General features: G+C 40.3%; 1 protein-coding gene across 1 annotated transcript in view; it reads left to right on the plus strand.

The window, feature by feature from the left end:
- kcnb2b (potassium voltage-gated channel subfamily B member 2b) overlaps window positions 1-12,885 on the plus strand; it is a 94,005-nt gene that overhangs the window by 15,529 nt on the left and 65,591 nt on the right. The gene's annotated exons all lie outside the window — the stretch shown is intronic.

Genomic DNA, 12,885 nt, shown 5'->3' on the forward strand with positions numbered 1-12,885 from the left:
TTGCCAATCGATAGGATGACTCTCTGGTATTGACCGCTGTGTTGAAAGGCCCAACTGTCTCGTCGCATTTCAGAGTACAAGGCTGTGTAGTATGTACGGTGCAAGTGTCAACCAAAAGACATCATTGGCCGAGCACACTATGGTTGTACTGCATTTAAATTCTTCATACTTGCTGTTTCTCTCCCTTGGCTCATGCAGACATTGTGTATTTATGCTTGCATTCTTATATTTATTTTTCTGAACTTGGAGCTACTTTTACAGCAGCTCAGCTCTTTTCTTTATGTGATTCACCTTCAGTGACACACCGCAAAGTTGAATCTCTTTATACCCTTCTTTGATTATCCACATCTCTGGTGAGAAATATTCTTGTTTACCTCTTCTTCTCTGCCCTTTATTTTTTTACCTTTAGTGTCCTCCAATAATTCATCCTTATTCCCTAATCCCTCATCTCCTCTCTTCCCTCTTTTCAGACTCGCTTTTATACTAAACTAATGAACATTTATGAGAGTACATATATATATGCATTTAATTTACAATGCATGCTGGAATATGAATCAGTCAAACTCACTAGGAGTCAATTCTGCTTTGCGCCCGGAGCTACCGGTCTTGGACGCTGCTTCTGGCATTGCCCCAACTAAAGATTTTTAAAGTATACTTGTTTTGTAATAAATCCCCCTTAAGTAGCGTGACAGTATCTAAAGGCCACCTAGCACTCCTAAGCATCCCTAGTCTTCGCCTCCTGTTCCAAGGTATTGAATAAGGTGCCTGAAAGCGAATAACAATACTAATGTTGATGGATGACTGTTGATACAAGGCAAAGTAGCAGCGGCCTTTGTCACGTTTCCAGTGTTGCTATTCTCGCCTTTTCGAGTGGTTGCTTTCACCGACTGTACGGTTAGTGGTCTCGCTCTATTTGGATCACACTAATACCGCTTTAAAACTGCATTAATGTTGCCATAAAAGTCATCTCATGTCGCAGATGAACACATAAAGCTTAGCATTAAAAATGCTTAACACTTAAAGGCAGATGTAAAGGAAAAGCTCACTTCTAAAAATACCAACAAGACAGCCGGGTCCCACTGAGCCAGAGTAAACAGCAGCGTGTGCAGTCATGCGGAGAATACAACTTGAAAATCTAGATTTTTATCTTCACTGTGAGAGATTAGAAGGTCTCATTTAAACATATAGCTGCATTGTGAATGGGTAAAGGCTAATGCGGATTATAATGTGAAGCATTAAATCGGGTAAAGCAGTGAATCATCCACCCTTGGATGCGTCATTCATCTCCTCTTTTATTTCTTCAATATGTATTTATTCCCTTTCTTCACATGTCACAGCTGACGAAACCCTGGCCTTTAATTTTGCTGAAATTTTATAAAGTGACACACTTCCAGGGTGACCTTTTGGCTGTGTATGTATGGATATGTACGTCTCAGAAGGCATATTAATTGAATTTTAAAGTAGTCTCAAGCACACAAGAGTACATAGAGAGATACATGTGTTTGAACAGATGCCACCGAGTGAGGAATATTCAAACAAGATGGATGAAAGAGCAAAAAGATAACATGGCGTCCGTTTAATTTCCATCCGTTCACTTGAAAGATCGCTTCCCCTCTTAGGCAGCTGAAGAAGCGCAGGAATGTATTCATCAAAAGATTAATATTTATCTGTATTTTCATTGACATTTCAATTTATTTAACATTAAAACCTTTATTTATTTTTTGTTTTCGCCTCATTCCTGCCCTTGAGACTCACTTTGCTCTTATATCTGTGAGTTTACCATCAGATTTACAGGTTTATACAGCTGATGGGTCCTCTCAGAGTTGAAGGAATGTATCTGGAGAAACAGCACACACTTTGGCAGTGGAAAGTTGTGTAGAGGAATGCTGTTTATGTTTAATAGTTTAAAAGTTTAATAAATATTAATTTTAAAATGTTTACCATTTCGTAGTGTTTAAGAGGGGCGGCGATTTAATCATGCCGGTGCAATTTGTCTTGCTGAACACAAGAAAATTCCACAAATTACTCTTTTCCTAATTGAAAACCCAAGTCTGTCTTCTTGCGAGGATTAACTCTGCTGTTGAGAGGTATAAATCCACCATCCTGTCTGTTCCACTGACAGGCAGACACACCCCCAACCTGATGTGCTGCTACCCTAATCCCCTCTGACGACACTACAGAGTCTGAGGACAGAAATTAACAGCCCTGTGACATAGTGTCAGCTGCGACGTCCCGTCTGCTTGTCAAACGCAGGAATCACGCGTTCATGACGATGGTGAATCAATTAGCGTTGCTGGCATATATCAGATTAAAGCTAAACAGGGCCAAAGGCGGGCTCATTAAAACGGTTGTCTGTTTAACTTGTCTAATAGAAGGTCAAGCAGAGGCTTAGAGTTGTTGAGGGACACTGTGGTTTGCCTGGGGTTCATGGCCTTATCCTGAGCAATAGGCTTCTATGAACAAACATCAGAACACAGGGAGAAACAGGTGGAGGTGATCAGTTTTTTAAAAACGGATATTGCTTTAACTTAAAACTAATCAATATCCTGCTCGTGTTCAGGTTCAGAATTGTATTTTGGTCTTCTCCTTGACAATCTTGACATGCTTTTTAATGTTCAAAAACACACACACATCATGTTTTGTCATGCTATCTCTCTGATTTTAAAATTAGAGCCCGACAGATATATCGGTTACCGGCCGATATTATCGTATCGTGTATATACTGTCTGATTTGTGGCTAATGAAAACTTTTTTTACATAATACAGAAAATATTGCTTTGCGTGATTAAGAAATGGTTTTAGTTTTTCATTTTTTAAGTTCTTTTTTTAAAAAGTGACTGCAACTGAACAGTTTATTTAGCTATACACTGTAAAAAAAAGATAAACAATAGCTACTCAATAAAATTGAGGCAACAGATTGCACGCAATATTATTAATTAAATCTAACTATGTTACAAGTTGAGTTAATAACAACTTAACAGGAAGTGCCTGTCAATTAAAAACTGACTAATTCTATTGTGTTGGATTCATTCAAAATTATCTTGATTTAGAATAACATAAACATAAAGATTATATTTAATGTGGTCAAAATAAGTAGATTCTATCTCAAACATTTTTATATTAAAGTTACTTAAATAACTGCCTCAAAATCAAGGACGCATTTATATTTAATACATTTTATCAAATATATTTAGTAAAATGAAATGACTACAGAATAGTTTATTACAGGGTATATTTTATTCCTATGTATTCTTTATTTTCTCAGGTATCATTTATAGAATTGGCTGACAATGTAATACGCTGTTTGCATAATAATGTTAAATATTATTTAATAAAGTTTTATGTTTGAGGAAGTAGCTCTCTGGGTACATTTGCAGAGTGCACAATACATATATAAAAGGTCTATTTTCATTCTAGCTTAAAAAAATTACTATATCTGCCATCATCTCGGTTATCGTTGAATTTTTTTCCTCTAAAATCAGTATCCGCATCGGTCTAAAAAAATCTGTATCAACCGAGCTCTATCTAAAATGCTCCGTTTTAGCCTCCAACCCCAACCCCAATCTGCTCTGGTTGGTCAATGTGTCCAGGTCTTCCTGATCTGCACTCTTTGTGTCTCTGTTCCATCATTGCAGCCAGTGAATAACAATAATAACAATAACAATAGAAGCACTTTCTTAAGGGACGGTTCATCCCCAAATGTATTTATCAATCTAGATTGTTTTGGTGAGAGTAAACGACGGTTGAAGGTTGTGACCATAGAGACCTTCTCTTGAATATAATGGGACTATATGCTAGTTGTGGTACTCAAAGTGCCAAAAAATCTGTTTGGAAAAACTCAACAGGGATGTCTCTTTCCGGAAATCAATTTTCAGGAGACCAATTTTCAGGAGAATACACAGTCCTTGTTTTGAGCATTTTCATGTAGGAACTATTTTCTTTCTACCATAGTTTATACCTGCCATCATTTGTTTGAATCTTTACCTTATTTTAGGAGTATCCTGCATTTTATACATTTAAGCAATAACCATACCCTGTTTGACCTAACCAAATCTCCATAATCTTCTCTGGTGATATGATTGTTCAGACACCAAACGTGTGAAACATGTATCCCTATTTGTATTCGATAATATGTGTGTTTACATGCATGTGTGCCAACATTTCTGCCTTCTTTAAGGTGGAAGAGAAGTTGAGTCTTCCTATTGGTTCCCACAGGGCCCTGTACTGAAAGATGCAGAGTACACAGCCTGCAGATTACATTAGTGCATGCTGCATACATGTGGGTACAGTGTGTGTGTGTCTGTGTGTGTGTGTGTGTGTGTGTGTGTGTGCATGACCGTGTAGGACTGCAAATGCAGCACACCGTAGCCAGCCATGTAGAACATTGCATGGACAGCATCATGCAAAGCACGTTGCAATTCAAGCTCTGCAGCAAGCGTGGAGCTCCAGTTACAAGAATACATTAAATACCATCTCAATAGCAAATGTCAAACAAATTTCCCTTTAGTTCTTTTTCCTTTCAATTAAACATGAGTTCTGGTTGAGCTAACGTTTTGCTGAGACAGTTTTTTCCCCAAGAACTTGAATAGTATGATAATGAAATCTCCAATCTCATCAGCCGTAGATATCTACTCTGTGCTTTGACAACGCACTCATTCGTATCTGGTGGCACCAGCGAAGCGCTATTGTAAAGGAGGAGTTAGTAAGGGAGATGCACTTTGATATGAAATATTGATAGCCAGGACATACACTTGAATTGGAACAAAGTGCTCGCAGACAGAGACCGGGAGCTCTGGCTAAAGAAAAGAAAAAGAAAAATAGAGCAAGAACAGGGAAATACCACAGGCAGAGACAGAGAGAGGTGAGCTACAGTGTATCAGAGACGCAGACTGCAGCAGTTGCAGAGATAAAAGCTTATTATGAAGGAGAGTGGTAGACACAGCTTCACAGGGATGGTGCTTTGGTTAAGGTTGTGACTTTGTGACCATAACAGGGAGGTGGCTCCAAGATTTTACAGATAGCTCCAAGGCCCGTCTCCTCTCCTCTCCTCTCCTCTCCTCTCCTCTCCTCTCCTCTCCTCTCCTCTCCTCTCCTCTCCTCTCCTCTCCTCTCCTGCTTGCAACTGCAGCCAGACTCCCTCTCAGAGTGTTTGTTGCTAGGCCACATGGAGGAGCGAACACGGGAGAAAAACACACTACTGAGGTACAATCAATAGTCCCTAAATAATTTCCTAACTCTATTTATTTGATGTTTGGTTCGATCCAAGAGTTCCATCAATATTGCTGTCAAATAAAATAATGTTGTATTTGGCGATGTTAGCTGGCGACTCCCCCCTCCCTCCCTCTCTCTCTCTCTCTCTCTCTCTCTCTCTCTCTCTCGGCCACTGCAGATTGAAGTAAATGTTTAATGACCATGTGTGTTCAGCCTGCACCTTGATGTGTACCACTCTTTGCAAAGCACATGTTCCACCCTTGAATTGTACAGTGGCACAATAGAAAGCAGATGCATTTCCCCAAACGTGAGAGGATGTAGAGCAATCTCACATCGCATGTGTCTCTGCTCCTTCAAGTGAACTCTTATTGTGAAATTCACAGCTTAGGTTGTTTCTCATATCTCTGTTTATGTACGTATACATGAGAGACATATTTGCATTTAGCTGACTGGTCTTAAAGTATGACAGAGCAGTGGTTCACATCCTTTTTGTGTTACCCCCCCAGATGCGCTTACATATCTGTCCATCAGCTCCAAATGTAACGTTATTCAGCATCAAAACAAACCTAAAAGCCTTTTTTTTGCTCCCTATTGGACCCCTCTAGCAAGATTTGCCTTTAGGCTTTTTGGTGTTGTTGTTTTTTATTATTTGCTTGAGCTTTTCACCTTTTTGTATTAACAGATATGCTTATAATCATAGTCCAAAATAATGTAAAATGGCATCTTTTAAAAAAATATATAATTGAAAAAGTAAATATTAGCCCTGAAATAGAATGGGCCCTGTGACCAGATTGAAAACTTTGGTTTCAATCTTTGGATTTGTTAATTTCTTCATACAAGTTAATTGTCAGTATTGAGATTGGTTTGGTCAGCAGTCATATTACCACAAATGTATCTAGGACGAATGTAACATTACTTTGAGTGAAGCTGAATCTTTCAACTATTTAAAGTCATTCTTACATTTAACAAACTATGTGGATATATTCTTATAATTAAATTTTAATTTAGGTTTTACAAATTAGATAAGCTTCTTTACAGTATTCTCACGTAGGCCTGCCCCCAGGCAACAGCAGCACCTCTGGGATACCTCTGTTTGGGAATCACTGTACTGTGCAGTAGTACAAACAGAGCCAAGTGCAGGTGTCAGGTTCAGTTTGGGACTGGGACACCGAGCTGTCTGCACATCAAGGAATATGTAAATTGTAATGTGGGGCAGTGTATGCGCTGTACCTGCACCTAGTCCGTAACTTTATTGATGCCATAAAACACAGGAACATCAATTCTTTAAATCCCTTTTTAATTCCTCTCATTAATTTCTTCATCCTGCTGCGTTATCTGTTTTTCTCTTCTTTCTCTTCCCTTGATGCCAATCCCTTCTTCCTGGCCTCTATTTGCTTCCACCCACTCGCCCACCCACTATCCTCTGCTCCTCTATCCAGCCGAGAAAACTGCCCTGCGTTTTACCTCTCCCCTGTGGAGGACACTGCTTGTAACCTCTATCATCCCAAACAGTATGTTTGTGTGTCTGTACTTAGAGCTAGTTAATATTTCATGCATTTGAAATTGTGCCGGTTGTTTTTTTAGAACGTGACCCTGTTTGGGTGCATCCTCTACCCCCCGAGTTAACTCTGAATGACAAGCCCAAAGGCCCGTGCAGCAAGAGTGCAAGTCATCACACCACCTAATCTGACGCCACTGCGTAAGACAACTTAGGCAAATTAGCAAGTGAGCCGTGCGTGCGCCGGTACTAATCTAGCATAAACATAGAGTGAGCTATTTAAAGTTCAGTTTCCACTGCGACAAGTCAAAATTAGCGCAGCTACAGAAGTGTATGGATATCACTTTATCATCCTGATAACTTAATCCCTTCTTTGTGTAGCCATGCAAGAGGCAGAGATGGAGGGGATGGAGCTGGAGGTTGGATGGGTGTGAGTGTGTATTAATAAGCTCATGGAACTCTGGCTGGAGCAGAGCAAAGGGAAAATACCGCATACTTCTGGTGATATGGGAAGGTGATGGAGAGGGAATGACCATGGAGGGCTTTGATAGTGATGGATGGCAACTTGTGTTTATGCTTCTGGTTAAAACACAGTTTTTTTCTTTCTCTATGTTCAGAGAGAATGTGAAACTTGTCTGGGGTTAAAGTTGAAACAGCTTCAAAGGAGGCAGAGGGAGTGCTCGCCTCAGATAGTGGGGCGTTTAAACACAACGCACTCCCACACAGCGGCTTCCAAGAAACTGAACAACCCAGTGAAAGTGATGTTTACTTTTATTCAAAATACACTCTCAGGCTACTGGGATATCTCTATGAGGTTGTGTCTATGTGTGAGTGGAGTGTACACATTTCTTTGAGTCCTATCGCTACTCTCAGTGCCCCTGATTAGCATTTAATCTCTTTTTGCTGCAGTGACTATAATATAATTACACTTATACGCTCATGCAGGGCCGTTTTATTGTTGAGAGTGTGTTTATTGCAGGAAGGGGTAGGTGAGGTGGGATATGGGAAAAGCTGGTGAACTGTAGAACAGAAAACAAAATGTAAATATGTGCATGTAAGATATAAAGTGGGAGAGGCGAAGATGAGGAAGCAGCAGGAAGTGAAGGAGGGAGATGAGAGAAAGAATGGAGATGGTGGGATGGAGGGCGGGGGGACTAATGTGTCCTTCATGGGGTGAGGCTGGACAGAAATGGCTCAGCGTGGAGCTAAATTGACTCCATTACAGGAGCAGCGCACTGGAAAGCATCAGTGACATCACCCACCCATCCCAGACAGGCAGTTACAACTCTCAGAGGGAATGATGGGAGCTGCAGGATGCTGCAACCACTGTGGTTTGGGCGTGTTTACGGTTGATTTGCATGTTGTTCACGTGACACTGGGCGGTGGGGGCATTATTTTCTCTTGTGGTGGTGTAGTTTCACCTGCAGCTAAACATGCAGGCACATGGTGACTATTGAAATGTGTGTGGTTTGTGTACTGCACTATAGTGTGCATCAGAAGAAATATTGCCTGCGAGTTACAATACATTCAGTTTTTTATAATTTAACTGGGTATGTAACATATCTGCTGTTGAGATAATTCAATATTTTTATAAGACAAAGTCATTTAACAACTTTCAGTACAATATTCGGATGATATAAGAGCTGCAAATGGCATTGATTCCCCATTATCAATAAATATATCAATTACTTTCTTGGTTAACTGATCAATTATTTGTCTATAAAATGTCAGAAAGCAGTGAAACTGCCTGTCATGATCTTCAAACATCTTGTGGACTCTAAAATTCAGGTTACAATGATAGAAGATAAAGAAAAACAGCCAAAACTATCATTTTAGAATTAGGAAACCTAAAATAAAAATTGTTGCCTAATAAATTTGCATCAATCAACTAATGTATTAATTAACTTATCATTTCAGTTCTCTGTGATATCATCTTGTTGTGTCGTATGAAAATTTGTTTTACACGTGATGTTTTTTCCAAACTAAATAGTTTGGATGATTTTCCATAAAGATGCCTTATCAAACTGTATCAATAATGGGAAAACAATCTTATTAACATTGTAAAATTGAGATTAATCTGTCCTGTGAGCCTGTGAGGCTACCTTGTGTTCAAATGTGTCACCTTGTCACCTTCCAGCCTAACATCCTTTGTATGGCTGCTGAGTCTGTCTGTACGTTAGCCTGTGTTCCACAGCAAACAGGTGTAGTTTCTGTACAACACGTTCGACCATCAACACCAACACTAAAAGCAGAGCGACTTAATACAAAATGCAGTTAAAATTCTGCGCTAAATCCTACCTGCTAGCCAGGATCAACAGCAACACACTGGAATCCTTATCGGCTCGGTTCCAGTGTCGGATTGCTCATGCACAGGCTTAGGAGAAGGTCATGCTACCACAAGTATGGGAATCACATGCCACTGTGTCATGTTGCTTTGTGTATTTGTTTTCTCACACTATATGTTAATGTTCATTAACTAAGCTTCATTATTGATACGCTGACGGATTGTGCAGTTTAATTAATCTCTTGTGTCCAAACTCTTCTCCTCATCTGGATCAATAGAGTTTGTATGAGGATGTTCAATTTACCTGGTTTCAAATGACATTTTTTCCATTCTGCCATTCAGTTTTGCTACTTGATGCTTCACACTGTGTTCCAACTGTTGACTCATACCAATGGGGGCTTCCTCTGAGTTCAGAAACCTTCAGTGTTATTTATAGAGGCAGAAAAGACAAGAGGGAAGATGTAACCAAGACAACAGTAGATACTTTCACACTTCACACTGGATTGGGCTGAATGGAAAAAGAAAGCATACAATTATGTCTCTTCCTTTACTGTGATACAGCTGCCTGATTATAGAGACAGAACATGCACAAGCTGGTGAATACATCCAAACAGAAGCGCCTGTGGAACAGAGTGTGCAGCATGTAAACACCTTTCAGACAATAACATCTCGTAAAATATACCGCCAGTGTTTGTCTCCATCTCCAAACTGCTTCTGTAACAAGTTCGTGCCAAACTTTTGCCAAGCAGAGTTGTCGCTGGCGTAGCCTGCATTCCCAGTCATCCAAAACAGCCAATTCTGAGTAGTCAGGTTTGCATTAGGAATGAGCAACATGAGAAAGGTAATGAACAATGAACAAGGGCAGAAAAATATGGTATGCACCGGCGAGCAACTGATTAGGGAAGGTTAGAGGAGTAATTATGCAGCTATATGGAGTAGTTAATTAAAAGGAGCTCTTGGCAGATCAAGCGTGTTAGACACAGAGAGCACAAGATGGCCTGGACAGTGGGAATTGTGCAGCTGGGTTCTTTCTGGCCCCTGGCCCAGGCCTTGGTTGGTGCCCATGGCCTCTCCTCCATTTCCCCGATCAATCCCCGGCCCTTCTCCGAAGCCAGCGCACCTGCTCTCTGTTCTGACCAATTTCCATCTGTTCTTTTTTTGTTTTTTTGTATTTCCTACAGTACGAACAGTAAGCTAGGGGAAGACAAAGAAGGGAGACCCTCTCATGGTTAATGCAACAGAACTACGTTGTCTACTCGTCTCATCTCTCCGGCCCTTTCCATTATTGATGCCTTTTTCCAGAGGAATTGCACGGCTACTGATTTTAGCCAGCTGGTCTTGATCCATGAGTGACAGTCATAGATCACAGGCCTGCTTTAGAGGGAAAGCTCTGCATAAAACGCCCAACTATCCCTCATGGCAGAAGGCACTGCGTGTCGTGTAGATCATATTTCAAATTTCATCCATCCTACCACGAAATCTTTTGTTCCTGCATGACACATGATACCACTTGCTAGATCCTAATCCTCGTGTTTGTCTCGCTGTCATCTTTTGTGTTGGAGAGAGCAACAACAATAGAGATTATGATATGGATTTGTGTTTGCTATGGTGAGAGCTGTACTAATTAGTGCATCAGAAGAATGCAGAGGGACATTTTGGTCTTTACAATTCACTTAACCCCTATTATCTGCACTGATTTGATCTGGTCCCCCCCTCCTTACTCTCATTAGCAGGGTAATTATCAAACAGAGCCCCAAGACACAGAACTGGTGCACAACATTTGGTAGAGCAAGAAAGCTCTGTTATCACAGCTCTATTAATTACACACACCCTGACGCAGCGTTTGTTCTGTGCGAGTCTCCTGCAGGATCGGAAACTTCCTCACACCTGCAGCGCTGTATCTCTGCTGCTGTGCTACCACTGCCCCTGCATCTCCTCATTTGCTAATAACATAGTGACCCTGCTGCAAGAGTGGTTCGTGTGGCCCCTATCATTGCAGGACGGCACTCCATCACCACAATTAAAGCTTTATGTTTCAGGTCAGCAGGCCTTCCACTCTCGAGGAGGTGAAATGAAAGACACTGGATGGGGAAGGGGGCTCATGGGAGAGCGGACACTGAGGGAGAAATGGAAGGAGGGTGGCTGTACATTGAGAGGGCAGGGGGGATTATCTGTCCTTGCATTTATGCTAATGAAGACTCTTCCCACTTCACAGTGTTTGACTGAGAGGGGAGGGGGTTATATTTCATCTGTGGAAAAAGAGAAAAAACTGGCTGATCAAGGGAAAAGAAGGAGAGAGAAGAAATGAGAAAGAGTGGAAATGAAAGGCAAACGGAGGTCTTTTGATGTAAAGTTGGCCTGGCTCTAGTGAGAGGCCCACCTTTATTGTTCAGGTACACTTTGCCCAGATCTGAAACGGGCTGACTCGGACGACTCTTTGGAGTCCTATGAGGCTTATTTCCTTATCAAAGAGTGCTACCTCTTAGAAAGCGTGACTGTGGGGCTGGCACGCTGTCTGCCCTGTCAGTTTATTTAAATGAATCCAGCTTTTATGCAAGCTAGTCAGGAGAACAGGGCGGGCGTTTCATACATTTACATTTCTTTCTTTGCTATGGAAGACCTCCTTACTCTGCTCCAGCTGATTCGTTGATATGACTGGCAGTGAAACTTTTTGTTTTCTCTTTGTTTGCATTCAACAAACAGTTTAAGGCAGCTTTGAAAAATGCTGTAAAATAAGAATGCTTTCAATAGTTTATTTTAATGAATGAACAAAATACAAAAAGAGTGAACAGAAAAAAAATCTATACCAAATCAATATTTGGTGTGACCATCCTTTGCCTTCAAACCAGCATCACATCTTCTAGGCATTTTTTCACACCTGCCTAAGACTTTTGCCCAGTACTGTAGATTGGCTTGCATAGCTAATCACACTTAAAGTTATAATTGTTAAGATTTTAAAGGAATACAATCAGTTTACTGATACTATTTTTCATTTTCTCAGTAAAGATAGGGATGGGCTAGTCTGAACTTTAAGTATTTGCTCATACAGAGTATTGATCTGATATGTCTGTTTGATTAATTATCTGTATGTTTCACTGTGTGGAAGTGACAGGGATCATTTATTTATGGGTAAGCCAACATTAGGGTCCACTTAAACATTGTTTTCCTAACTTTTAAATACAAAATCTGACAATGAAATTCATCAATACAAACATAATTATTAGTTATTATTAAAATAACCAATGTTATTTATTATTAAAATATGAGTTCAGTTGAGAGTTTGAGTCCGTTATCGACCCATTATTCAATCAGTTATCAGTATCATTGCATTCCAAAGTTAAAGCCATTAAGTGTATTGTCAATGGTAGTTGTCATTGTTGATGCCAGAGTCCGTCATTCCTGCACTGAGTTCATACATAAAGCGGCTTCACAGGAAAAGATGCATGATTTAAATCAGGTGTTACTCTTTGTGTAATTTCATCTCATTGGTAGCAGCCTCACTGTTTACTTTTAACTGTCTGAAGCTATATCAGAGCTGTATTAAGTTCCTGCTAATGCGAACTGAACATTTCTAGCATTAAATCAAATTACGGTTCCTCATGGCCAAGCTGCTTAACGAGTGTTTGCTGTCCCCAGAATTCTGCCACTGCACTCATTGTAACCAGTAGTGGTGGGCGCTGCCAAGGCAATCAGCACTGAAACCTTAAGGTTTATTATTCAAGATATGGATTTTTCTTGAAGCTTATAAGCCTCGCCTTATTAAGGTCTATCCCTGCTCTGCATTCAGTGGCTGCATAATTAAGCTAATTATAGACTTGCATTTTTTCTGAGCGTTCTGGCTTGTATTTGTTTGTTCAGCCATTCATAGTTTAAAGTAGAACTATAAGTAGGA

The sequence above is a fragment of the Centropristis striata genome, chromosome 23, assembly GCF_030273125.1.
Source record: "Centropristis striata isolate RG_2023a ecotype Rhode Island chromosome 23, C.striata_1.0, whole genome shotgun sequence".
NCBI lineage: Eukaryota > Metazoa > Chordata > Actinopteri > Perciformes > Serranidae > Centropristis > Centropristis striata.